The following is a 27,443-nucleotide window of genomic DNA, read 5'->3' on the forward strand; positions in this document are numbered from 1 at the left end:
TCAGGGACTGCTTCTTCAGTCAGGTACTTGAAACTGAGACCACAAATTACTTTGATGGTTGCTGTCTCCTCTCTCCCCAAGCTGTGCTAGTGTGGCCTTTCAGATTATTAAGTATGACTTGGGCTTCCTAAAGATTAACAGTATCATCAAGGACTTTTGCTCCTACAATGAGTTGTTTCAGAAAGTGTTTTCAAAAGATACCTCACTGAATTCAGCCAGACTATTCAATAGTTTCATGTTAGAGTAAACAAAACTCTAAAAAATATTCAATACATGTAAAGTATCTTTTCCGAAGTTCTTTGCCTTTCCTGATGAGGTGAACATACTTTTTCCTGGGTCATCCTTATGAAAAGATAGAATCCAGGAGGATGAGAAGGCTGGTGTGATCCCTTTAGAGAAAAGGCAATATAGTTTTTCCTTGCTGTGAGCCAAGGGGCAGTAAGTTGTAGTAGGAAAGCAAGGTTGATTTTTGAGAGATGTTGCAGAGGGAACAGGTGATCAGTTTTTGAACACAGCCTGCAATGATGCAAATCAGAGGGAGCTGGAGAACAACAGTGTGGGCCTTTGAGAAGCTTTCAGTAGGCAATAAAGTAATAAATGAACATGTAATGGAGAAGAATAGAACAATGTTTTCCCCAGTATTATGAAAGAGTCTGAATGAAATGATGGATTTGTTTTATCTGCCAAAACTAGAGCCATGTTTAGTTAGCCAGAATATGTGAGAAATTGGAAGAACAGTTTTTCAAAAGCTCTCTTGTTTATGAGCTTGTGTTACAGCAGTTCTCAGCTTGACTTCAGTGCACCCACACTGAAAATGAGTACTGTAGTAGTGTAGGCAAACCTTGATACAAGGCAAACGTATTGGGCTTGACTGATTGACAAGCACATCTCTTCACCCTTTTGCAACCATGATGTGATGAATTTATAGTATCTGTTCTCATTGGCAACTTGCTCTATGAAGCTTGAACTAAATTTCAAAACAGTGAAAGAGATTTTAAATAAAATTAAATCTTATTTTTTTCACCTCTAACCAACACAAAGATTACTGAATTCAAGACATGGACAAATTTAACTGACCACTTTTCCTGTTTAAGATTTGTGCACTGCACAGCATTTGCCTTTAGCCTTTCCTTGTATATGCTTTATGCTTTCTGGTAGATAAAACATACATCCTCTGGCAAAAATGTGTAATTTTTCATAGCAGGATTACTATAATGTATAAGAAATTGCCTTATGAAAGCCATGTATTACTTGTCACAATTGAAGCTTATTGGGGATAAACAAGTACTGGACAAACAGCTCAAACACTTAGTGAACATCTTAGGCAAAGCAGAAGCTGTCTTGGAATGCTTGTCTTGTTTTCTACAGCTCTTAGAGAACCACGAGAAGTCTCAACAGATTTTAAGGCAGACCCATGCCACTCATGCTTTAGGCCTAACTGCATTAAAAGCTAAAATCCACCTAGCAACTCCTGCACTTGTCTGGGCAGTTTCTCAACATCAACATCTTCTAGAGAGACATACAACCTTGATTTAGAGACATTGTATAAAATAACCAGCATGCCTCATGACAAGTGGTCCCAATGGCTGGGTCTGGCTGTTTAAAAATGTCTTTACAGCTAAGTGAAATTTGTCTAGTTTCAGATACCAAGAATAATCTTGTCTTATATTCTTTTAAAGCTAGATTAAAGAACTTTCCACGATTAATTTTCCCCCCACTTACAATTAGATCAGGTCAACCCTTAGCCTATTCTTGGAATTAAATTTATTATGCTTCTCAGATCTGTCATTGGATAGGTTTTGTTTCAAGCAGGTATTAGTTTGACAGCATCATGTTTTTCAGTTCAGTAACTTATGTCTTTCTATCTCATTCTGTCTCAACCATGTCATCATTTATCTACACAAATGGGGACATTTTCCAAGAAAAATACCCCATATATGAATGTTTTTAAGAAACCCTTTGACATTGCTAATGGTTTCACAACTTTCCCAACTGCTGCAAGTCATATGCCATGTACAGGTGTTTGTGTTCAGCTGGACTGCCAATAATCCTGCATATGGTCAGTTTGAATTAAGCTAACCTTTTGGAATTTTTAACCCAGACCAGCTCCTCAATCTGAGCTGTACAAACCCATGTGTTAACATGAAGGAGGAGGCAGGACAAATGTGGCTCAGTTGAGAAGCATGGTAAGATCTCAGCTTTCTGCAACAGAAATGCATTAAAGAGCTTAAGTAGTGGGACTTCATTTTTCTACAATTGAATTTGTAAAAGTTAAACTCCTAAAGGAAACAAAAAGCAGGAACAATGTAGTTTTATGTTCTGTGAATGTAGCACATACTTGTGTCAAATTAAGGGAAATTCTACACTTCTGCAGAGGGCAGGAAGGGATGTGATTCATTGGTATTTTAAAATACAAAATCTTACACTTAAATCCACTAGAGAAAGGAATTTGATACACTCCAAAAGCGTTTGGAGTTTGCCCATACTCTATGTGGCAAAATGTGGTTATGTTGCTTCAGGAAAAATTTGGGGAAGAAGTTCTGGTTTGGGTGCTTTTATGTTCATATTTCCCAGCTTTACACAGGAATGAATATTGAGAACACAGTTACTTCAAGGAAGTTGGGCTCTGAAAGAGAGTGAGTTTCACATGAGGACAGAACCAGTAGTGTGTTACTAAGGGCACAATAGAATCAGTCTAAGAGACAATGGGCTTTCTTCTGTCCTTCAGGATTTTAGAACATTTGATTATTTCTTCCAACATGTCCCCCTGCCCTGCCTGCTATAATGCCAAGCAAAGGCCACTTTCTTTCATTCCCCTTTGCTAGGATATTTAGGCTAGTCAAAATCAGACCCTGTGAATGCATGTAGTAATGAGGCCTGTTCATCAGTCTCAAATGCAGGTGGCCTGTCCATCCATAATTTTACCATGAGTTTTATCCTCTTCTGTTAAATAAGAATTTGATTATCAAGAGTGCAATGATAAGTGCTTTACCAAAGAATTCCTGCACCAATTGGTAGGTATATTGAATTGCTTGGACATTCAGTATAGCTGTATCCCTACAATGTAAATGCTTGGATTGTGAAATCAAGGTAGAGGCTTCATACATCACAGTAACAGCTGCTGCAGTGAAATATACTCTTCTTTGTACTTTCTCTGACTCTGATTGTTTGTGATATGGGCAATCTAAGACTTATGGAAGTACCTTCTCAGCTGGTGTAAACTGGTACAGCTGCAGTGAAAGCAAATGAGCTCTGCCACTGTACACCACATGACTAGTTGGCTTCTGGTGTCACTAGGTAGATGTTTCCTTGCTTTTAAGTGGTCAGGTTTTATGCATGCAGCAGGTAACTACAGGGTTTTCAGCAACCTAAAACAACCCTAAGCATGGTTTTAGCACAGGGCTTTACTTTCTGACTGTATTCCTACACAAGGAGAAACACTCCCATCAGGTAAGTGGAGCACTGGTGAAAAGTGAGTGAAAGAGTCTGGGGGAATGGTAGTGACAGCCAAGTCTCATCTGTGTTGGCAATGCAGCATGATAGGCCAAGGGAGCAGAGTGGGCAGGGGCAGACATTGGCCTTTGTATGAGGCTGGATTGTGCTGTGTGCAGGCAGGACACCAGAAAACAGTGAGGGGTGTTCTGGTGAGATGTTCAGCTCTGGGCACTAGCAGCAAAAACATGCAGAGGAAACTTGGAAGGTAGTAAGAGAAGAACAACAAAAATGATAACAGAGCTGGAGGGGTTGTTTTTATGAGGGAAGATCAAAAGAACTAAATATGTGAAGCTTGGCTAAGTGATGACTAAGAAGGGAACGTGAAAACCACCTACAACTGTTTGAAAGGATATAAACACTAGAGGTGAGCAAACAGTGGGGACAAATAGTCTGTGAATTTGAAAGTCATTTTCAGTTCGGCTGTGTTTCTGCCTTTAGTAATCACTTTCTGTTAAGACTTGTGCTTTACTGAAAATATTTTCAGGGAATATTACACTTGTACATTCAAGTGCTTCAGTATCTGCAAGGGAATTCTGAAATGTAAATTCAGTCTTCAAATTTGAAATTTGCTTTGGTTTACATAAATCGCTTAGTGTATAGTGTATACATTGCACTTATCAACAGTATGCAAATTTTTTGCATGGCAAGTCAAATATATGGTTGAAAACTGTATTTTCTGTTTTAATACGGTATTTGTATGCTCCTCTGATGCAATTACTTACTTAACCAAGTAATGCAGGATAGGTTTCAACTGCTTTCTATCAGCTTTATACAAAAAGGTGAGACATTTGCTTTTGTTGACAGGCTGTATTTTATAAATGGTGAGATTTACATGTTGAAATGTTGGGGGAGATATTTTTTTCTTTGACAAGAGTTAAAAGTCACTTGACCCCAACACCACAGCATACTATGTGTATAAGGGCTGTTGGTGCAGTTTTGTGAAGTCATCAAGGTGTGCTTGTGCACTGTGAGGGAGGTATTTTCTAATTTTTTGGTGCACAGTTTATCGATGAGAAAGGTGAATTTAGCTCCTGTGACCCTCCATGGGCATTTAGAGCAATTGAATTAAAAAGAAATTTCACGATGAGTACAAGAAAATATTGTGTTAACGGTGAAATTTTCTCCTCCTGGAGGTCCACTTGTCATTTAAAGCCCTTGGGCCAAGCAGTGGAAGTGGTTCCTGGGCAAGCCTCAGGTGAACTGACTAATTCGGTAAGTCATTTCCAACTTTGGTGATTTGTGAATCAGGCATTAAAATTCCATGTTAATACTCCTCAACAGGCTTTTCTAAGCAGCATCTTTCCCTGTTAAAGCAGGATTGATGCTTGCTGCCCAGTGAATAACAAGAGAGATGTGGTCAGCTGTGTAGATACCCACAGCTGTTTCCAGAGGCGTTTTCTTCAAAAGCGTATGCACGCACGCATGCGCCGGTGCATACTGTACACAAAAACTACAGGCTTTGACCTATGCAAACACACACCAGATTATTGCTTTCTATAAACAAATTAGCATACTTTAAAAGGTGAAAATCTCTATAAAATTGTCTGCCCTGTTGTTTATGGTGTGAGTAGAGGATGCACTACATTACAGAGGGGCTCACATTTCTCTCTTCTCCCCCCTCTCTAAATGGACGTGTGCTCCGTCCGTTTCACCATTGTTCCTGCCAGCCCGATCCCAGCAGGGGTTCCCTAATTAGCAATCTCTTCATTTCCAATCAAAGCACAAAGCGGCCCCAAAAGCCTCTCTTTATGAGGGAGCTGAGTGGTGGCTGGGGACGTGGAGTGGGATAATTGCCTTCGCCACTGGCAGCAGTAAGCAGCCTGGCTAATTCATTATTGTAATAACTTTGCTTGTCCTTGGGGAGGGGGGGCTAGGGTGAGGAGGACTGAGCCTGGCAGTGCTAGCTGAGGACAGGGGGAAGGGGGAATCCAGCCAGAACTGAGGTAGAAGATGGGAAAAATTGGCAGGAAAGAAGAAACCTTTCAATATTTTTCTGCCTGCCTCCCCCCCCTTAAATAAATTGAGGGTTAAATTAATTTGCGGCATGGTAGCCAGTGCTCCCTGAGCAAGGCTGCCACGAGCACCCTCTGCTCTGCCCTTGTCATGGTCACAGAGAGGGATGTCTAGAAAGGCATGTAAGCTGGCCCCAGGAATGCTGGGGAGGCTGGGGCTTTTGTAGGATCAGGAAAACTCAGGAGTTTCCTCTCAGTTCAGGTAGGAAAAGCTGACACTCAAGCATTGATAGAAGGCTGAATGACTGAGGTACCCACAGTTTGTGGCTTTCAGTGATTCACAAGAAGCCACTGATCCTTGTGTGGAGATTGAATGTTGTATATCTTCAAAAGAGTCCAGAGCTGACAAATTGTATAGCAGAGCTTTGTTCTTATCTATCGTCTCTTTAAAATACATTTAATGTTTGTAAGACTTGCCTCTCTTTCTGTGGGCTGCAGATTTGTGTTTGCTGGAGCTCTGTTGGCTTTCAGGAGCCATCAAGGCTCTGCCCTTGTGAACAGAGTGCTAAGCTGAGATGCCAGTGACTGACTGAGCTGCCAAAGGGAACAGGCAGAGGTGGTGGCTTCTTCCTCTTCCTTGAAGGGAAATGTCTGTGCTGTGGCACAGTAAATTTATTAGGATTTTGGTTTTGAAAAGTGTACATATTTTAAGTAGGTAAGACCAGTCATATACTTTCAGACCTTCTGGTTCTTCTTTTATTTCTTTGTGCTTATCTCAAATAAGTGTGGCAGGGTTTTGTTTATTCCATCTCACTGATGGGACAGCTCCTTTTCTGAATTCCTTTGAGCTGATACTGCTATGTACGTTCATGAGGCCTGTCACTTTGAGATGGTCACCATTCATGTTTTTGCACTGACGTGGCTGGTAATGAAGCTATGTGTTTTACTGTCAGAGTTTTTTTCATTGATAATTATTATTTCTGACATAAAACATAACTAAAGAAACAGTGACATCAAAATGCAAGTGCCAAACATGCAAATTTGTGTGTGGCAGGAGCAGTTTAAAATTAAATCTTGCCCTTGTGATAATTAGCCAACACTTAATTCTGGAGATACTTGTATTGTATTTGTGTTGTGAAGAGGGACAGGAAGCAAGTCCTCAGTCTGGGGGGCATTTCAGTGATATGTAACAGATCTTTGAGTCCCAAACAGTTTATGCACCTAAGATGCAAAATGTTTACTGGGAGGAGATGTTTTTGAAGTAGTTGAGTAAGGCGATGGAGAATTAACAGCTATTTGGAGCAGAATTTATAGGTGTTGTTGTCCAGACTCTGGTGAGCAGTGATGTTTTCCCAGCTGCCTTATGCTAGGTGCTGGCCTGCAGGTTTCTCCACTTCTCAAGCAGATGTTCAACCTCTTGGACGCTGCAGCACACAGCCAAAAGAATTTCACCAAGAACAAACTTCCTCTGCCAGGTACCAATGTCCATAGAGATGATGCTAATGTCCCAGTGGAAAACATGCCTATTCATTTTTATTTTTCCATAATCAGTGCTGTAGTCCTGTTTGTGTTGTGCTTTTTGCTGTCTAATGTAAACACGATACAGGAAGGTACATTCAAATAGGCCAATGAGTGCATACAATGAGACTTATGGGGGATTTCAATCACTTGCTCTGTGTCCTGTGCCATTTCTATGCTTCTGGATCCTTTTTGTCAAAGGATCATTTTAGTGATGGGGGATGTGCACGTCTCCTAGTTTGCCCAGTTAATAAGTTGCAGCAGTAGCAGCACATAGGATTGATATGAGCTCCTGTAGATAACTCTGCTAGATAAGAAAATATCTCCCTTTGAACATTTGTGGGATTCTCCATCATGTGCTATGTCCTACCTTTGCTTTGCATTTATCTCTCCAACCCGTTTATAGTACTTTAACTGTGTGGAAAGTGTGGTGACCAAGAGTTAAAAGCAGGAGTGGATAGATGCTTTGAATTAATTGTTTCCTTTCCTTGTGTTTCCATCTGCTTGGGAATGAGAATAATCTTGAATCCTGTTTCTGATGGTTTAAGATGATATGGATCCTAAGAGCTTTTGGTAGATAAACTGGGGAAAGGCAGTTCAAAGGGTCAAAAGACAGCTGACATGCAGCACATTGGTCTAAGTTTGATGGCATGCCAGGGTATGGACAAAGGTTGATGAATTGGAGTAACAATAGACATTTTAGTCCTGACTTCACTTTTAGTCTGAGACCCTCAATTGTTGCATTGTTAGCAATTGCTTGTGGAGAGGTAAGAAATTGTGGCAATGGGCATGAGAAGGAATATTAATGATCCAATTTCCAGCTGAGTTCCACTCCAAGGCCTCGCTGGGTGATGTGCATTTTTAATCATAACAAACCAGAACGAGAAGGAGCTGCTTGCAGCAAGGCAGGCCTGTGTGTGGAGCCACAGTGTGTGACACCATCTCAGACCCTTGCCTGCTGCTCAGGGGAGACACAAGCCTGCTCTGCTTGCTTGAGTGCCACCACAAACTAGGTTGGACTGTGACAGTAAAACATGGATCACCACTAGAAGTGGAACCAAGGAAGAGGTATAGTAACTGTCTTGAATAGCCCAAAGCTCTTGACTGGAAGAAATCACTGAATTCAACTGGAATTTTGGGCCAAAATTGGCCCTGAATCAAAAGGGATAGAAATATAATTTCTAGATGCTTGACGGCATTGCGCTATAGCCATGCTGAATTTCCTGCTAGCTATTTTTGCAGTCTTGATGGTTTCTATGATAGGGTCTTCTCACTTGTTTGTGTTTCTGGAAAGTGTTTTCTTTGGCTTTTGAAGCCATGCAGTCTGTCTGAGCGATATTCCCAACAGTTGCTTTGATCTCTCAGATACACAGAATTTTGGAGAACCCTGGAGGTTTTCTTTTCTTCTGAGGTGCTTTTCATTCCAAACTTTCAGCTACAGACAGCTTTGCAATTCTGCCTTGGGAGCCCATCATCATAGTGCTCAAGTGGCCAGTAGGAGTTGCTGATGAGAGATGTGCAGGCCTCCTTATCTGGGGATAAGTATTCTATGATCCTTTAACAGTGGGACATGCAGCTCTGTGCTTGATACATGTTTGGGAATGTGCCAGCTGCATTCCATAACTTACCTGCTTAGCTTCAAGCTCCAGGTCTCAGGACAGCTCCCTCTTTACTTGTTCTTGAAATTTTACTCTGCTTGGTGACTTTGTAACTTCTTTGCCTTTAGGGCTAAATAGCTGGTAGTCACTTGCCCAGGGTTTCAGCTCCACAGTTGTCTGTGTTTGTGAGAATGTGGTGCAGAAGGACAGCAGAGGTGTCTGATACATCTCAGGGGCAGAAGAAGCAGCAGCCTTTCTTTCTCAATACAGGCTGAGGGCCAAGAGAAGCTGTGAACTTCCTGGTGACAGTGCTTCTACCACCACTGCCATGGGACCTCTCATCTGCTGCCCCTCTCTGTTCGTCTTTTCCAATGGACTCCCCAAAACCCCTTAGTAGTGGCATTCCTGAGCTTTTAACATTGAGTCCACTGCTTCTGCTTCTGTTAGCATTTTGTTTCAGTGCACGCTAAGCAGAACAGTCATTCCACCTAGCAGAAGGCAGGGGTGCCACACTCTCTCACTGCAGTACAGGAGTTATGGGAGGAAGAAACAGTTGTCTCACATCCCTTCAAGTGTATACTAAGGCCAGAAATTAGAACTGATTTTCCTCTTAGAGTTTTCAGCAGCCATTCAGTTGCTTCTCTGTAGGGGCAAAGGGCTGAAGTACTGCATGACCAGCCTTTGTAGCATCATGTTTTGGGTATCTGGCAGAGAAAAGGTATCTGGTGTTTGATATCCCAGTACTCTTGCTCATTATTTTCAAGTAAACAAGATGAATCTGAAGGAGATACGGGAAAACTCCTGTCCTGCTTTTTATGCCATTAAACTGAGAGCTAGCATTCTCTGGGATGGTCTGTGCTGATGCAGCTATCTGTATTATGCAAGCAAGGGTTAGAGAATCGCTGCAGAAAGATGGAATGCTTTCTTTCATAGGAGGAGTTTCTGAAAGAACACACACACCCCTGCAAAATACAGACCAGCCAGGCCACCAGGGCCTGCCACAGTGCCAGAGAAAATGCCAGCAGCTTTAAACTTCTGTTTCACTAAGGAATAAATGTTACATGATTTGTGCACGAGGGAGGGAATTCACTGAAATGGTTGAGGAGGGAGTGAAGAGGGGATGGGAGGAGGTGCCTTTCACCATACAGTAGACGTTGCCTCTGGCACGAGTGCAGGACAGTGAGCAGTTTATACATGTTGTGTTCATGCAGCAAGTCTGGCCCTGAGAGAGGCACCTTTCTACTTGGCAAAGCTGCCTTGCTGCTGCTGGACACCCAAGCAGCTAATATGCCTCCTTCACGAAAGGCTCTGGCTTTCTAAATGTTTAAACCTGCAATTCTCTTGGGCAATGGCCCCCTCCTGGCAGAGGGAGAGGGCTGCCAAATAGGTATAGTTTACTGTGATTTTAAAAATCTTTTGGAGAGAAGATGGTTTCCATTTGCTGAGATAGGTGTTTGTTGCCCAGGCAAAACTCCCAGTGTATTTACAGCAGCTCTGCAAGATCTGTGTGTGTGGTAGGTGTGTGTGTGCATGTACATGCTTGTGTATGCCTTTATTTCCATGCTCCGGCTGCCTGCCTCTGATTTAAGGGCAGGTTTTATTCCCCAGCTGCCTCAGGGCTCCTCTTTTCTGATTGCATTAAAGTCTCCGTAATTCTCCCCTCATTAATGATTGGCATATTTTTACCTCTCACTAAAGGAGCTTGGAGGCAACTCCCGTGGGGCCCTGCTCGCCAAATGAAACAATTTCATCCTGCTCCAGAAACGCATTAAAAAGGGTTTGTCAGGATCTTATCGCTAGTTAGGGAAAGCTAATCAAATTACTTCTATTTATTAGCTGCTGCAGCAATGTGTCATTCCATCAAGCACAGGTAGTGGGACAGGCAGGGACTGCGTGCTGGGCTCTGTGCATCCAGCACTGCTACCCTGATCTGCACAACAGCATCTCTTGCCAGGGGAGGCTGAGGGCCAAGAGAAGCTGTGAACTTCCTGGTGACAGTGCTTCTGCCACCATTGCCATGGGACCCCTCATCTGCTGCCCCTCTCTGTTCGTCTTTTCCAATGGACTCCCCAAAACCCCTTAGTAGTGGCATTCCTGAGCTTTTAACATTGAGTCCACTGCTTCTGTATTTCCCTGATCACTTCTTGCTGTTGCTGATTGTATTTTGCTACTATTTGTTTTGAGATGGTTTGGGTTTTTTGGCAAGTTTAATTTAGTGGCAAACCAGTCTAGGAATGATTTGTTCCTTTTCCTTGAACCTGGCATGACAAGGAGGACAGTGGGGAGAGATTATGGCAATTGTAACAGAAATAAATAATTTTTTACTTCATGAGACTTTAATGAAATATATTTTTCTCAAGCTATCTTTTTCATTCTTTTTCATTCTTTTTCTTTTTTCTTTCTTTTTTCTTTCTTTTTTCTTTCTTTTTTCTTTCTTTTTTCTTTTTTCTTTCTTTTTCTTTCTTTTTTCCTTTTCTCATCCTTTTTTCTTTTTTTTCTTTTTTTTTCTTTTGTTTTCTTTTTTCCCAGTACATGTGGTCTGTAAAACTAATTACAATTGAGGAAATGGGAAAGTAAGTGACTGAGTCTGTTGAATAAACTGCATACAAGGACTTAGATGAGACTCTGAAAAGGGAACCAACTATTGCTGGACTGTTGCTGATTGCATGAAGAGTAGTGGTTTGTGAGGCAAGAGGTGTGAATTCAGAATAAAGCTCACTCTTTTATTGATTTCACATGTGGAATGTGCATGTCCTTCATGCACATACACTGTGCACTTGTATTTGCAAGCATGTATGCACTCTCACTCTTGCACATGATCTGAATTCCCAAGGTGCTGTACCTCCTGTGAGTTTGCTGCTGTCTCAGAAGGGACGTGGAAGCAGGTGCCTCACATGTGCTTTCAAACTTTAGAAAGTATAGATCTGCTCCATCTTTTTACTGTTCCTTTTATCTTCAAACTAAGAGCAAGGAAATCTCTGGTGTTGAGATAAATATGAATTGGACAGTGAAAATGGCTCATTTCCAGGTAAAGCTGATCTCACATTAAAAAACTCCCACATGAATAAAACCATGTAGTGGATATATTTGCATGAAGTGAAGTGTGTCTAAATATAGTTATAGTGACTCACAATGACGATATTGCTGTGCACGTGTGTAAACCTTTGCTCTTTCATTTTGTGTGCACCAACATTTTCCCTCTAGCACTAAATCCTGGGACAGCAGTGAAACCACAGCCTCCTCATGTAAAAGCAGACATGCAAACCCACCGGTGTGCACATTGTGTGTGCTGCTGGTTTTGCTGGGAAGGTCTGTGCTGGCCCTCAGGATTTTGCCCTTGTATGTAACACCACCGATGCATGTTCCACGTTTGCACAGAACTGATGGAGTGCCTAGAGGTTTGACGGGGTTCTGGCACTACAAGCAATGATTCCTGGCGTGGTGGGGGGCAGGCAGGTGCCCCCGCTGTTATAACAGTGGATTCACGGTATGGTGGGAGTGGCTGCCGAGGTGGGGGCCCTGAGCGCGTTCCTGGGAGCGGCGGTGGAGCAGGATCGGGAGGCCCCGGCCCCATCAGCCCCATGCAGCGAGCCACGCTCCAGCATCCTCATTATCCACACAGTTCAAAAAGCAGTCCTGAGCGGAGCAGCACGCTCCACAAAAGGCTGTATCGATTGGGCTGTCGGAGCATTTCCCGGGGTCCTTTATATCTCTTTGCCTCCTCGTCAGTAATGAAGAGGCCGAGCGCAGAGAGAGTCAGCAGACTCCCAGCTGCTGGGATTTCTTCATCTTCTCATCAGGATTTTAATTAGACACGTCCGAGAGGGCAGCACCGTGTGAGGGCAGGCGGGAGCTTTATCAAGCAGGCCACTTCTTTAATTACTGTTTACTGACAGATAACAAGGGAGGGGAGGTGGCAGCAGATTGTTGTAGGGGGAAGCGGGGAAAGGACGGCAGTCCCCAGAGTGTGTACTCAGCAAAGAAAGCCTCTGCTAGGGATCGAGTGGAAATTGCTCTGCTCTCCCCACCCTGACATATTGTTTACCTGTTGCCGGAGTGGGAAAGGTTCCCCTTGCCCCTTTCCTAGAGGGCAGAAGATAGATCTGAAAGGTGTTAAGGACTAGAGACCCAAGGAATGAAACATACATTTGGTTAGAGAAAAATGAGAGAACTGGCTCTTCTAAGCTACCAGGATCCTCACGTGACTGGTCCTGTGCCTTCCCAGCCCTGGGCTTCCCTGTGGATTTTCTGGCACTGCACAGTAGGAATCAAAATTATTTTCTTCTCCTTCTGCCTCGAACTGTCAGCCCCTCTCCCTCCCACTACCACCATGGCTGTTTTGTCTGAAATACTTCTTCTGTCTTTCCATGTGTCTTCAGCACTGGTAGTATGAGGGTAGTCTGCTCTGTGGTTGCTTCTGACATGGCCTTGATCCCTGCTGTCTTTTGGGCCAATTCTGGGCCTGGTATGAATACTAGCTTCAGCCAATCCTCTTCTGCTCAGCCCCAGAATACACATACCCCTCTCATCTTCTGTCACCTTCCCCTTAAGGTGTTTTTTGGTCATCATTTGTATCCCAGCTGCTGTGTCCTGCTGGATCACAGCCCTGTTTTCAGTTTCATGGAGCTACTTTTTGATTGTTTTGTGTTATGACAGGGGAATGGTGTTCACAGTCCCCCACAGAGCAAGAGGCTGGGTAGATCACTGCTCCCTGGCACAACCAGCCCCTTGGGACAGACAGTGCCTGCAGTGGAGTGCAGCAGCTGGCATCCATGAGAACAGTCCTATGGTGGACTAAACTCAGCAGAAATGTTCTCTGAAGACCATGCCACAGTCTTGGCTGCATTTTTATCCACTGTAAGGCAGTCTGACGCTTCCAAAATACTGTTGCCATCCTAAAATGGAAGATGGCATGTGCCAGAGCTTGGTTTCCATTGTTGCCAATAAAATCCCACTGCTCTGAGCAGAACAAGATCTGGAGGATGTGCTTGGGATCAGCAAGGACTTGGTAATTGGACTGTTGTTCTTTCATTTTGCTACGCAGTAGCGAGCAGATTATAGAGCCCACACATTATAGATTTCCTGTCATCCCTCATGAATCAAGCTCCACCGTCTTATTTACTGTCGGCCAAGGCCTGTGAATAACATCACCCAGGGATATGCTCCAGGGATACGTTGTGCAAACACACAGTGCAGAGCCATTGCTTGTGCCTTTGAGCTGCCAGCTCACCTTCCCCCATCACAACATCTATGGCAGAGAAGAGTCCTCTGCTTCCTGTCTCCATGGAATGGCTCCTGGCTGCCCTGGGAGCTCACAGGTTGTAACACTGGAGGCAAACTTGTGTTATCTAATTAATATTGAATCCCACATTTTTAAGTTTATGACATTTCTGGTCACAGTTCTGGCCGTTGTGTACACTCATACTTACGTGCACCAAGGATGTGAACTTCCAGTTTCCAGGGAGCTGTTTTATATTACATCTGTCTGGTTTGTACTCAAGCCACAGCACTGGATGTAAGGACACAGGAACAGCTCTCAGCCTCATGAAAGACTGCTAAGAAATTCTGCTGTTCTACATAGAGAATGTAACATATGATAGACTTGATTTATCAGAATATATCTTCTCAAGTTTCCCAAAATTCCAGATCAAGATTTTGAAAATGTGTGAGAAATTGAATCCAGGTGGGAGATAGGCCTCAGTGAAGGACTGAGACTCTCACATTCCCCACCCCTCTCCCTTTTTTGTTTTTTTATAAACTACAGTGAGTTTCCCAGGAGGTGAGGGGAAATTTGGTTTGTCTACTGCAAGCCAGCAGGCCAGTGGCAACCTAGTGTCTTGTTCTGGATGTTCCTATAAACTCTCTGGCCTTCCAAGTGATAAAATTGGATGCCCAGGAATTAAGTTAAAGGGACTGAAGTGCTAATTTGTTTCTGTTGGGCAGGTTAGTATTTCTGTCTTGGAAATCTAGATGTTAGGCAAGATCTGGGGAATGAATCTTCAAATAGTAAGAGGCTTTGTCCAACAGGAAGTGATTAAAGTCATTTGCTATGTCTGATGTTGACAGAGGTGGAAGTAAATGGGCTTTGATTGCAATGTGGGAGATTTCAGTTTGATGTTAGAAACTGGTGCTGATACAGAAGCATTAGAACAGACTGTCTGAGAGGGGATAAAACTTTTGTCAGATATTTTTCTAGCCTGTTTTGAAAGAATAAGGCTGCTATAGCATTATCCATTGGGATGGAAGGATGCACCTCACACCTGACCTGGTCCTAGCCCTCTTTTTTGTAACTGTGAGGTGTTAAGACATGTATGTCCAGCTGATGCAAGCTTGAGATGTGTTCAGGTGCCTATATCAAGTAAGCACAAGCATCTGTAAGGTGTCAGGATAATTTACAAAGGAGTACAAGTGCTCCACATTCCTTCAAAGGCCTGCCATCCAAATGCTGATATACCCAACCAGGTAAGTCTTCAAAAGAGATGGCAGCAGCACTCTTTCTTGCTTAACCAACTCCCTTAGTTTTTATCTTTCTTTCCACTGCTTTATACAACTGACAGACTAGTAGCACCATCTTTTTTCTTTGCTGGTTCATCCAGTGGGGTTTCATTTCAGTTGATCATACCACTGTCACTTTCCATTATTTGTGGAAATTTTTGCAGAAATTATTATCCAAAACAGCACTTTTTATATTTTAGAGAAAACATCCTTCCTTCCATTTAGAAACAAATCAAGAAGATTCCTCTTTGCTAAGCTCTAAATCAGCTAGTGTCCATAAGTGGGGCCACCAAACAGGAATGGAAAGACAGTGCACGGGGGGCTGGGCAAAAAGGAGAGGAGGGGAAGCAAATAGCTCTAAGCAGTTGATGAAGAAGAGGCTAAGGCTGTGGAGTGTGGGGGAATAGTGTTTGGAAGGGTGAGATGAGGGCAAAGGAATGGCTTAGCATGGGAAGGCAGAGATAGTGAGAAGAAAATGGGCTGGGGTGGGTTAGAGAGGAGAGAGACATGACTTGGATTGAATGGTTGGAGGAGCCTCTGTATCATGACTTCTCAGCTGTCACCAGGGTCTGAAATTCATTCAGTGTTTCATGCTCCTCATGACAGTTTTCACAAGGGAGGATGAGCTACCTTTGCAGCCCGTTTACTCTGTTATCTTGGTTGTAGTGGCCCAAGTGAAGGATTCATCCCTTCTGATAATCCACAAAAGTGTCATTTTGATGCTTCCTGACAGAATTTCTTTGCTGTAAAAGTAACAGCAAACTCTAAAAATGGCTTTTTAAATGGTACTAATGCAAAAACTGGACGATGGAAAAAGACCAGTTATCCTCTTCAAGCACTTCTGCCTCCCTGACTGTGTGTCTTACACAACTCGTGTTTGAGCTACATCACTGTGTGCTGTTTCCTTCGCAGGACCCCTGCCTCGTTCACTGCATGTGATGGACCTGCTCTGAGGTAAATCAGAGTTACACAGTGAAAGACACCATCTGTAGGACCCCTGCCTCATTTGTCAGGTGTGTACTGAGTGAGACAAGGGACTGTAGGAGAGAAAGGGAAGCTTTTATGGCTGAGGCAGTGAAACTCTGACCTGACAGTTGACTTCTTTTCTGTACGTGACCATTTCTATATGATAGTTTTTGGGGTTTTTTGAAGCAGCTGCTATGCCAGGGGTTGTTTAATTGTGTGCTCCTTATTTTATAGGGGACCTTTTGGTCCCAAAGGGCCTGCTTTACAGAAACACTGAGTGCTTAAAGCTGCAAATTAACTGAATGAGAATCCACTAAACCCAAGATCCTATATAAGCACAGATCAGTAAGGTTGTTGGTGTCTTGGAGTAGGCACCCAGAATTAGCAGATATGTTTTAACACCATGTTCAGTCATTCATCCATAAAATGGGAATAAAAATACCCTCTCCTCTCACAGAGGTATGTGGAAATAAATGATCTTGGGGTAGTGAAGCTCTTGGACAGTATAATGACAAACACATAGAAAAACACATAAGGAAATTAATAAATCTCTAGAGCCAGGTTTGAATAATGTGCAGTAAATAAGGCCTGGGGCCACACCCTGAACAATGAGCAGAAACCAGCATCTCAAGCAGCTGCTCATTACATAGGAAAAATCCCTTCTGAGTGCAGTCTGACACGAGGTACTGTGAAAAAAATATCCTGTAATTATGGACTCTAAAATAATGCATATGTACTTGAGGGTTAAGAGTATTTTTCACAAGTAAATACAATTGTAGTTTTTCTTAACTCTTGACTTCACTTGTAGTCCACTCTATTTAATACACAGTTTTTGTCTTTTTTTCTTGAGTCTTGTCAAGTTTTGAAGATCTATGAGTTTAAGATTGTTTTGTCCCAGCCTCTCCATTTGGATTAAGTGCTGCCATTTCATGTAGTTGCAGGTCAACTAAATGCAGGAAGTTAAAACCTGCTCGTTTCTATATTATGTATTCCACATGTTGTAATCTCCACCGAGGTGCAGATTTGTGTGAGTGAAAAAGGCAGATCTGATCCTGTAATTTTCCATCATGAGCAAAACTGACACCCAGATGCTCTTGTTTTTAACAGTGAAGGAATTTGGGATATTTGAGAACTTACAGCCTACTAACAGTAATTAAAACAATAAGTTCCCCAGCAGCAATATGCAAGAGGACAATGTCACTAGGGCTAGGAAATTTCTTTAGAAGTCTTTGCTGTCACGTGTGCAGGAAGAATGGCAAGGCTTAAGGAATTGCTGAAAGTATGGAGAAATATAACATTCAAAGTACATTATTTTAAATGACCACAATTTTGATGACTACTTATGTGCTTGTTTAGGAACAAATATAAGAGGGACATTTTATGAAGGGGTGTAGCAATAAGACAAGGGGGAAATTGCTTCAAAGTGAAAGAGGGTAGATTTACATTAGATTTTAGGAAGAAATTTTTACTGTGAGGGTGGTGAGGCACTGGAACAGGTTGCCCAGAGAAGTTGTGGCTGCCTCATCCTTGGAATGGATGGGGCTTGAAGCCACCTGGTCTAATGGAAAGTGTCCCTGTCCATAGCAGGGGGTTGGAATTAAGTGATCTTCAAGGTCCTTTCCAACCCAAACCATTCTTTGATTCTATGAAGTGTGTAGTGACTGTAATGCAGAAGTGTTAAACTGTATCAAGTTGAGAAGTAAAAGGTTAATGGTGTTCAGATGAGAAGTGTACACACCTAATGCTGGTTAATCTTTCCATGCCATGTCTGAGATTTGCTGTAATTTGAAGAGAGAATGTTATGAATGGTAGAGGAAGTAGACCTTTGTCATCTATCCCTGACATTTTGTTTGTAAGGATTAGAGTTGTCTATTGCAGATGTCTAAGATGTCTAAAAATGTGCTGTAAAATATTTTTCTCTTATATTTTCCCCCTTTTCTCTCTTAATAACTATCTCAAATACTTGAAGAAATCATTGGCCTATTTGGGCTGTAGAATGTGATGCTTCTCTCAAGGATGATTAGTATTGCTGTTGGCTGGTTTATGACTTGGAAAGCACTGGTTCCCACATGTGCTACAGATGATGGTTCATTCAGGAAATAAAGTGAGCCAAACCTATCAAACATATTTTAACCTGTGTAAGAGACTGAATGAGTGTCATTTGCAGTGGCTTAACTGCTCAGTGTTAACAGTTTCATTAGATAAATGTATTGTGTGGTTTAAAGACAACACACGAAAAAGTGATGCCAGGGTACCAAGTGCAGGAGCTCTCACAAAAATCCCCTTAGGCAGGGCCTGGCATTACTGGCAAAAGGAGAGCAAAGAACAATTTAAAAAATATAACAATCTGTCTTGTAGGGGTCAGACAGCAAGAGGCAGCACATGTGCTGGGTGGGAGCCATCAATGAGAGCTGGTTTCCCCATGGGATATACAGACCTGGACTATCAAAGTAAGCTGGGGCTAGGACAAACAGATGTTATGCCAGACACGTCAGCAGAGCTAGTCTGTTTTGCATAGGTGTCTGATCTTACTTGGCATGCTTTAAGCTCTCTTCTGGGTGGACTATAACCATTATGATTTCATCCTAACTGCTCTGTTCTCCACATATGATGCAACTCTTGGGTATTACTTCTAACCTATGCAAGCAGGAAGCTGAGGCACAGGGTGATGTGCTGCCAGGTGCACAGCTCAGGAATGTACAACCCCAGTCACACACCTCTGCTTCCCTTCAGTGAGAGAAGGAGGGAGCCTGTGGGTCAGTGCATTACCAAAGTAAACAGTCTTTGCCTACAGGTGTTTTATTGATGGAGTTAGGCATTGTTAGTGCCCCCAAACTGATGTTTTAAAACACCATCCTGAAGCATCCCTGCACAACAGGCACTCTGCTCTCTGGAAAACTAGCTTAGGACAGAGTGGGGTAAATGAACCTGAACATAAGGGCTAGTGGCCCTCACACCATTGCGGCAGAGGCAATTCAGGCACAGGTCAGACCTTCATTTGCAAAAACTGTGTTTGACCAGAGGCTATGATCCTAACCTTGCCCAGGGGCAGGAAGTTGGAGTCTCACTCTTACAGACCTGCCAAGCAGAAAGTGTTTATTTCCTGCTCTGGATCCACGATCCAGGAGGAATGAATAAAAGTGATTTAATCTTCAGTGTGAGGAAAATCACCTGACTGAGCAGGACACAGAGGACAAATGGGACAGGGGGGCCTTAGCTTGCCCTGCCAGGAGGGATGGGAAAACAGAAGCGAGGCACAGGATTGAAATCGCTAATTGTTATTTATTATTAATTTTCTAATTTTTCCCTTGCTCAGATTCCACGATTGCTGGAAATCAGGGCTCCTCTGGCTGGCTGGGTGCATCTGTGACATTGACTCTGTCTTTGAGATGGGGAGCACCCTCTGGTGGTTAAGGATAATCTGACATTTCCTGGGATAGGCGCCCATCATCCCTACAAGCTGCCAGTTAAGGTGGATGCGAGGCAATGCTGGCATACTGTCACTTTTGGGAAGGGTATTTGGGGTGCAGATATTCACTCTGACTCACTAGCCCAGGAATCTGATTCTCAGGAACCATTTTAGGGCAGTGAAAAGCGTGTAAGGTGTGTTTGTTCTCCCTACCATGCTGTTGTGTAAAAGCCCACTTACATGCCCTTCTTGCTTTCTCCCAATGAGAGGGCAAGTAAAATTCAATTTACTTCATTAATTCCCAGTGGACACAAGATCCTGCCCTGACTGTCTCCCTAGGGACTGTGGTTTCCAGCCTGGGCTCTTGCTCCTGTCTCCCAAAAGCTCTAGGCTTGCACTCAGAGCTTTCCGTGGCCCATCTCTGGCTGGATTTGCTCTGCCTAGAGTGCTAAAGCCAGGACAGTAGAGTCCCTTGCAGGGAACAGAGGAATTCAGCTCAGGTTTCCCTTCTCCTTCCCTAAGTGGATTAACAGGCTGAAGGGATGTCTCTGCCTGCCTGCCTCAATCTTCATTAGCTGACGTGTTTGGCCAGCCGCAGTCACATCCTGGGCCGGAGAGCTGTTTGACAGGAAGGGATTCTGCCCCAGCCTCTCCCAAAGGCTCTGGCATCTTCTGAGAGGTTTTTCTTCATAACAGGGCTCTGTGGGCTGCCCTGCATGGCAGGGACGGAGGGCAGGAGTGCTGCCAGATGTACATTATTGCTCTGTCCACAGCTCTCTTTACAAGAACTAATCTGCATCCTCTGCTGGCTGCAACCCTGCACCTCTGTGTAATGCATGTGCTGCATGAGCAGCAGAAAACATTCCAAAGCAGCACCCACATGTGCTTTTTTTTTCTTTTCCCCTCCTGTTTCCCAGGCAAGGGAGGATCCTGAATATACTGGGATGTCTCTGAAACTTTTGTTACCTGGCTGTCACTTCTGGATGCTCTTTCTTGGGTGCTTGTAGGCAGTCAATTTGAATGCAGTATTTCCTAACAGGCTGTGTGCAAGAAAGTGACCTTACCTCCCCTGCTACTTCTTCCTGTTGCTTTGTAGAAGTCACTAATGGGTGTTGCACTCTTGGACAGGCAGTCATTTATTCCACCAGTGCTGTTGTTTCCTCAGTTCAGAGAATATCTTTTCTATACAAGTAAGATGTACACTTTAAATTGCATTGATTTTGGAACAATCCATTTAAACTACTGAAAATCCCAATTATGGATGCTCTCCTGCCAGTTTGAGGATGTTTCATTTTTGCTCATTGGTTGTCTAAACAGATTAAGTTTCGATAGTAATGAGTGCCTCTTGCACTAGTTTAAGTTAATCTATTTCAAATTGTACTTTGAATTATACTGTGGTAACGTTCTCATGCAAAGAAAGCCTGAAATGAGAGGATGTGAACACTGGGCATCACTAATACTATCAGGGGCTGCCTGTGCCCAGGGAACAGGGAGGGAAATGTTCTTATTTAGGTTTTGTAATCTGACCATTGTGGCAGGGAAAGTTGGTGTGCCAACCCAAAAGCAAGGTCAAGTGGCCAGGAACAGAATCAAAATGGATTTTTTTTTTTTTTTAATTTTATTTTAGCAAGTTGGAAGGGAAATAAAAAAGGCATATGAGCATGAAGGGGTAAAGGACACTACAGACTCTGAAGGATTTTAGAACCTAAAGCTGTATTTAGCAAAGTAAGGGATTAATTGAATTTCCCAAACAACATATGTTAAAGCACACAAATTAAAAACCCCAGCCCTTATGAACTAGAAGTGTATTTGGTTTGGCCCTGTAAAGCCACAAGTCAATGGTCAAAGCAGAACAGCTCCCCAGAGAGCCCTAGCTTGGAGAGGCTTGCTGGTTCTAGCTCCCTGGGGGATGCAACCACCTCTGGAGCACTCCCCTCTCAGGGCTATGTAGCTGTCAGTGCTTAATGATGTGCTTCCCAGAGTGGGAAACAAAGGTTACACAACTCTAAAAACATAACCTGTCTCTGAATGGGCAGCAGAAGAATTTTCCTTTGAGAGGCCAAGTAAGACCTGTTTTATTGAAAGGAAAACAGATCCCTTTTTTACTGCCCTTTGTTTGGAGGAATATAAACTGTAAGAACAAATCTGGTTTTATATATTTACAAGTAGCAGAAATCCCTTTAAGTGTGGGGAGGAGCAGACTGGGGAGGAGGCAGTTAGGACTTGCTGAAATACCCTCATGGTTAGATTTTGTGCTTTTTTGATGTTGAGGTTGCCTTGGGTCACTGATCTTAACAGAGATGATACTCTCTTGCTCTTTAGTCCTCTCCCTTTCAAAGGTTTCCCAAAGCATAATGAGTGATTTTGCTACCACAACTGCCTTTGCAGTAGCTTTAATGGCACAAAACAATGTACTGATTTGAGACCAGAGCTGAGAAAAAGCATCACTGGTGTGGAGTAATGCAAGGTATACTAGCAGAGGCCGAGCAGAAATAAACTGGGGTAGTTGAATGAGATGTGTCTAAAGCAGTAGATTGCCATCTGCTCCTGCCCTTTTCATCTCAATCTCTGGCATTTCATCAGTGTATGATTTGGAATTGCAAGCAGACATGAATTGACACAGTGCAGGCTGTACCTCTCTCATAATCTGTTCAATCCCCATCAGTGACCCTCCTGTAACACTAGTTCTGCAACATCTTCTAGTGAAAGACTCTGGCAGTGGTTGGTGGCTTCCACCCCTTGTACCCTTCTCTGACCCTCTGACCAAGGCCAGAACAAGAAGATAGTTACCAGATCTGACTGACTGGGCAGATCTGTCTGTCTCTACAGCTTTTTTTAGTTTGTTTTGAAGGGTCATCTCTGACTGCTGAAGTGTGTTCTTTTAGGGAACAGTTGATAGAAGACTATCAACTGTGATTTTAGGGAATAACTCCTCCTCATCCTCCAGCTTTGGGAAACAGTAAGAAATTGCATTGAGAAAGACAATATTGCATCTTGGAAAGGAATTCTTAATACAATATCAATAACTCTGTATTTCCATGCTGACCTTTTTCAGTTCACATATTTCTTCGTGTTTACTCTGCTAGTCTTTCCCCCCCCTTAAGTCTAAAATGTTCAGCTGAGCTTTGGATACAGACTAGACTGACATGCTTTCTGTGCAGTTAGAATCTGGTTGCATGTAACTTCAGGGTTGCTTTCTCAGATGTGGACTGAATTGAGGATGTCTGTTGGGAGTTTCAGGTCTTGGTTTTCTCATTGGAGGTCCTTCTATCAGGCAGGTCTGTTAAATGCTTGCTGGCTCCCTAGAGACACTTGATCTGTGTTTAAAGGGAAGCAGCTGAACCACAAGAAGAGAGAAATGTCTGTGTACTCAAGCACTATTGCTCTAAAGGGATCTTGCTGAAAGCTGTGCAAAGCCTGCATGGCAGTCTGGGTGCCTGGGGCTCTCCATGTGCTTCATCCCAGCAGAGATCTGTGTGATGCTCTTGCTTGCCTTTCCTGCTCTGAGAAAGATAAGTTGTGGCTCCAGGATGCTTTGGGCATGAACTGTGTTTAACTCTCCTGAGGCCCAGACCAGGAAAATCTCTGGAGGACTCCAAGAAGCACCTGCCTTCTGCTCCCCACTCCTCTTAAAGCTTCCCCAGTGGAGAGATCCGCTCAGGGAGAGCAGGAAGTCCATAAATAAATAATTCCCTCCGTCTCTCCTGATCAGCCCAAGCAGCTGTGATTGCTCCTGAATGCCTAGGTTGCTTTCTTCTTAATGGCTTTTAAACCAATTTTGCCCTCATCTGATGACCCAGCTTCTCCTAGTTTTAGAGGAACAATTTCTTCTTTTAGAGAGAGGGGTTTGGGGGATATTTATGTTGTGTCAAGGGTTTTGGCTGGGTGAAATAGTATAGCAGTGCCAGCAAAGCCATAGTTCTCTGGTTCTCTCAGGCTGCCCCATACCTTATTTTGACAAATCTCTACAGGACACCTCCAAGGGTATTGCAGATAGCATTGATCCTTGCTTGAGAGCACTGGACACCTGTGATGTTCACAGACATCCCACAACATTTAATAGCTCTTACATCATTCTTAAGACACTATATTTTTGGTATGTGTTTTACTGTTGGGAGAGCTAATCACTGAGACATCTGAGTGTTTATCCTTTGCTCCACGTGTGTAGGTAGAAGTCTGGGAACATAAGTTAGGAGTGTAAGCTCTCACTTTTCAGTTCAGCTGACTTACAGCATCTCATTAATGGGCATTTGACAGCTTGACAAATATTTAGACCTTATATTGTTGCTTTTGTACCTTGTGTGTATGAACTGTAGTAGATTAAAAAAAAAGTGCTCCTTAAATAGCAAGTGGACAGTCAAATCTAAATGTTGTTGGTTTGTATCCTAGTGCAGCCCTTGGAGATACTTATTGCTCCTCTGATGGGTGTGATCTAGGTTTGGCTGTAGAGAAGTATCAGCACCACCTCCACCAGCAGAACCTACCTGCCTGGCAGTAGGACATGCAAGGCACGATCTGAGCACCTTACAGTGCTGGCCAGCTGATCCTGTGGGATGTGTACTAGCACAGCCTGTGTCGTGTTGCAGGCTGATGGCCCCCATCCCCACAGTGCCTTTGGAAGAGGCACTGGTCTGTCTGGGGGGAACGCAGCTGCCCTGCCTATGGTTACAGGGCCAAATGGGCTGATTCAGTGCCCAAATGGTTGATGGCTAATGACTCATGCTTTTTGCTGGTGTTAACATCCCCCTTGACCAGTCACTTCAGTGAGTATCCTCATGAAATGAGCCTCTAGAAACAAAGTTACATCTCAAGGTGGTATTGTTGCCTAGAACCTTCTATTTCATTAGCAAGGCAGGGCCCACTGGGTGCTGCACCATCAGTGATTCAGTGGACCTCTGTATCTGGAGCAGTGACAGTCTTTCCTACTGTCTTCCTTCTCTTCTGTTTCTGTCTAACTTCTCGCTACTCTGGAAAAGCAATGGGTTTAACAAAGAGAAGTGCTGTCCCTAGACTGTATGGTTGACAAAACAAACCTTGTAGCACCAAATTCTGGAAGTTACATCACAAAAGCCTACACATTACTGTGTTGCTGACTGCAGTGGTTATGAAATACTGCCAAATGGTGAGGGGCAAGGTCTAAAAAATGAGTTGAGCACTACTGAGTTCAGCTGACTGGAAATGTTTAATGGAAGATTGCTATGTTCAACAGAGGAACAGAGAGGGGAAGCACTGGTAGTTGTTGATCACCACTAAAATAAAGGTGTTTGAGAGATTAGCAAAAGACCAATACTGAATTTTCTTTTGTAAGCAATGTGGAGACCAAGAGGACCTGTTGCTAGGAGGCTGCAGCACCAAAGTCACCCTCCAACCACATGGGACTGAGATTTGAGTTTGCCTTAACAATGAAAGAGAAAAGTAATCCTTTCTACTGCTGCCATAGGAACAGTGAAGCTGGCAACATGTGACTATGAATGATGAAGGTATTTTTGCTGAAATCCAGTGACACATGTTCGGGTCTGTCAGGAGAAGATTTTACTGCTGCCCACAACTGCCTCTGTGCTGGGATCGCCGAGAAATTTTAAGACTAGTAAGTCATTCAACAAGAGCTTTTCAAAGATGTCCAGGGGCTTGTACTTCCACACATTGAGAAAGATCGCTGTCTTTTAGAATACATAGAGCAGCACAACAGAATTAGAACTGAGCTGGTGAAACTTCTCATTTCCTTTGCAAAGAAGAGCTTTTTTATCTGGTAACCAGCATCTGTCTCTTCATAACTGGCTACTCTCTCGACACTGTATGTTCATATATTGTGTAGGTATGGTCCTGAATTGCACTGCCTCTTCTAAGTGATGCTTTGTGGTATCAGCAAGGATTATTCTTCTTGTTATTTTTTCTCTTTATTTTTGAAAATGTACTGCAAAAACTTGATCATTCATGGTGTGTAGGCATAGTGTTTGAATGTTAATGAGTTGTAGACAGAACAGTGGTTTCCTAATGCACTTTACTTGAAGGTGTCTGAATGCAATGCAGATATGTAACTCATGATGGTGCTTAAAAGTACCTTAAGCTTGGGATGGGGTTTGTTGGCAAAGCTATCTAATCAAATAATCTACCACAGCAATTTGCTTTTGTCCAACAAGTGAAATAAATGTTATTCAAGTAATAAATAAACTCAAGAGGGAGCTGTGTAAAAAATCTGCATAGTTCTTCAAACACTCAAGTTAGTACAGAACAAATCTTTAAAAAGTTCATGTACTTAACTGAGCTGTTTGGAGATTCAGAGCAGAGGGGAGTTGAGGTTGGTGTGCTGCTGATACAGCATATCAGAATGAAGCTGGCCTGTCATGTGTGGTTCTAGCCAAAACCTGTAGTCCATTACTATTAGAAACTGGAGTATTCTGAGGCTGGAGATGATGACCAGAAGAGCAGTCCTGATCATCTGATATCTCTGCTTTTTCCAGACAGAAACTCTATCAAGTTTGCTAATGTCACTTGGGACCTGCAGGTTCATCTCACTGTTAAATACTTTTGTATAGATCCACTGTTGGTGAGCTCCTCTGTATTTGGCCTGACTGGCCTGGTGAAGTCAATAGTCTTCTATCAACTGTGCCCAGATGAGGCCAGATGGAGGCTCCTGCAGGGAAAGGAAGGTCTTTCTCCTTGCTTTCTTCATCCCTTACACCCTGGGAAGAAAAGTTCTTTCACTGCTTTTCTTCTTTATAACGGCCTACCTCATGTTCTAAAATAACTCTGTTACCTACCCAGAGAACCCAGCTAAGAGGAACCTGCACACTTATCCACTGTTTTTTGTCACATCATTGCATTCAAACTGCAGCCACCTCATTGCTGTTGCTGGGAAATAAGTTGTCTTGCATGTGTTTCCATCACAGACTTGGAAAAATTACCCTCTGCCCTCCCTGCCTGACCCTCAGTAGGCATACTTTCTTAACCAAAATTTTTCAGAGTTACTATTGGTAAGCCCCACTCCTTTTCTGGGTTAAGATGCTCGACACTATCAATGCACGTGCCTAAAGTGTTTTCATTTTTGGCATGCAGCATAAGAGTAAATAACCATTATTTCTCCTGACAAGACAGACATTTCTTTTGATTGGTCCAGTGAGTAAGGTGGTACTGTGAATATTAGGGTCCTAGGGTGATAAGAATGGATGGGCTTGGAGTGCATGGGCTTGGAGAGGAAACCAGCTAATCATCTCCCCAAATCAGAGCAATGAACAAGCACCCCCTGTTCTACTGACCATCCTCCTTGGCCTTCTGCAATACCAGACTTGAAGCTAGTGTAATTTTAGGAAAGCTAAAGTTGAAAAGATGCTCTTTGGCTTTATGTCCCATCTGACAGGATGAACCACCATTCTAGGAAGGCCACACTTGTGATGGAGGATTTGCAACAGCTAAGCAGAGGTAAAGATTCCTTGATGCCTTGTGTTCTCTCCTTCCTCCTGGTAGCTGAGCAAGTAGCTACTGCCCTGTGGACGCCTAGGATCATGGAGGGGGAAGGATTAATTTCTGCTTTGCTGGAATTGAAAGAGTATAGGAAGTAGCAGTTACTGTGCTAGTAAATTATGTGTAGGTGTAAGTGTGAATAAAAATCCCTTTCCAGTCAAGGTCGTGGCCATGTTCTGCCTGACTACAGTAACCCAGCTGAGGATTAGTGTAATATACCATGGAAAAAAGATCACCAATAGATCCAAATTTGGAGCTGTATCACAGCTCTCTATTGTATTCTTCTAAGCATACAAGATCAACCTACCTCTCTAATTACCTGTCTTTTCTGAGGAAGGTTTCTGTCCACTTACTTAAACAACAGTTAGGCAGAGACTGACTGAGGAGTAGGTTGCCAAAACATGAAGAAGATACACTGCTGGATTTCTGGGCAAATAGGATAGAAGTTCTTATGAAATACCCCAGTTAACTGATGATGCAAGGAAGAGCAGAAGGCATAATCCCAGCTACATAATTTCCTCTCCTGCCTCTGTCTGTGTTTCTTATTAC

At 43.1% G+C, this 27,443-nt stretch overlaps 2 protein-coding genes across 3 annotated transcripts in view; one reads left to right on the forward strand and one right to left on the reverse strand.

Annotated features, from left to right (window-relative positions):
- Positions 1-27,443, reverse strand: part of LOC143694378 (uncharacterized) — a 470,045-nt gene that overhangs the window by 245,220 nt on the left and 197,382 nt on the right. The gene's annotated exons all lie outside the window — the stretch shown is intronic.
- ESRRB (estrogen related receptor beta) overlaps positions 1-27,443 on the forward strand; it is a 127,823-nt gene that overhangs the window by 12,388 nt on the left and 87,992 nt on the right. The window contains exon 1 of one of the 2 annotated variants that reach the window (XM_077180520.1): positions 24,839-25,020. The exons of the other annotated variant lie outside the window; for it this stretch is intronic. The gene's annotated coding sequence lies outside the window, so the exon portion shown is untranslated. Of the gene's footprint in view, positions 1-24,838; positions 25,021-27,443 lie in introns of those variants that run through there. 2 annotated transcript variants of the gene reach the window in all.

Source organism: Agelaius phoeniceus, chromosome 6 (assembly GCF_051311805.1).
Source record: "Agelaius phoeniceus isolate bAgePho1 chromosome 6, bAgePho1.hap1, whole genome shotgun sequence".
NCBI classification, from domain to species: domain Eukaryota; kingdom Metazoa; phylum Chordata; class Aves; order Passeriformes; family Icteridae; genus Agelaius; species Agelaius phoeniceus.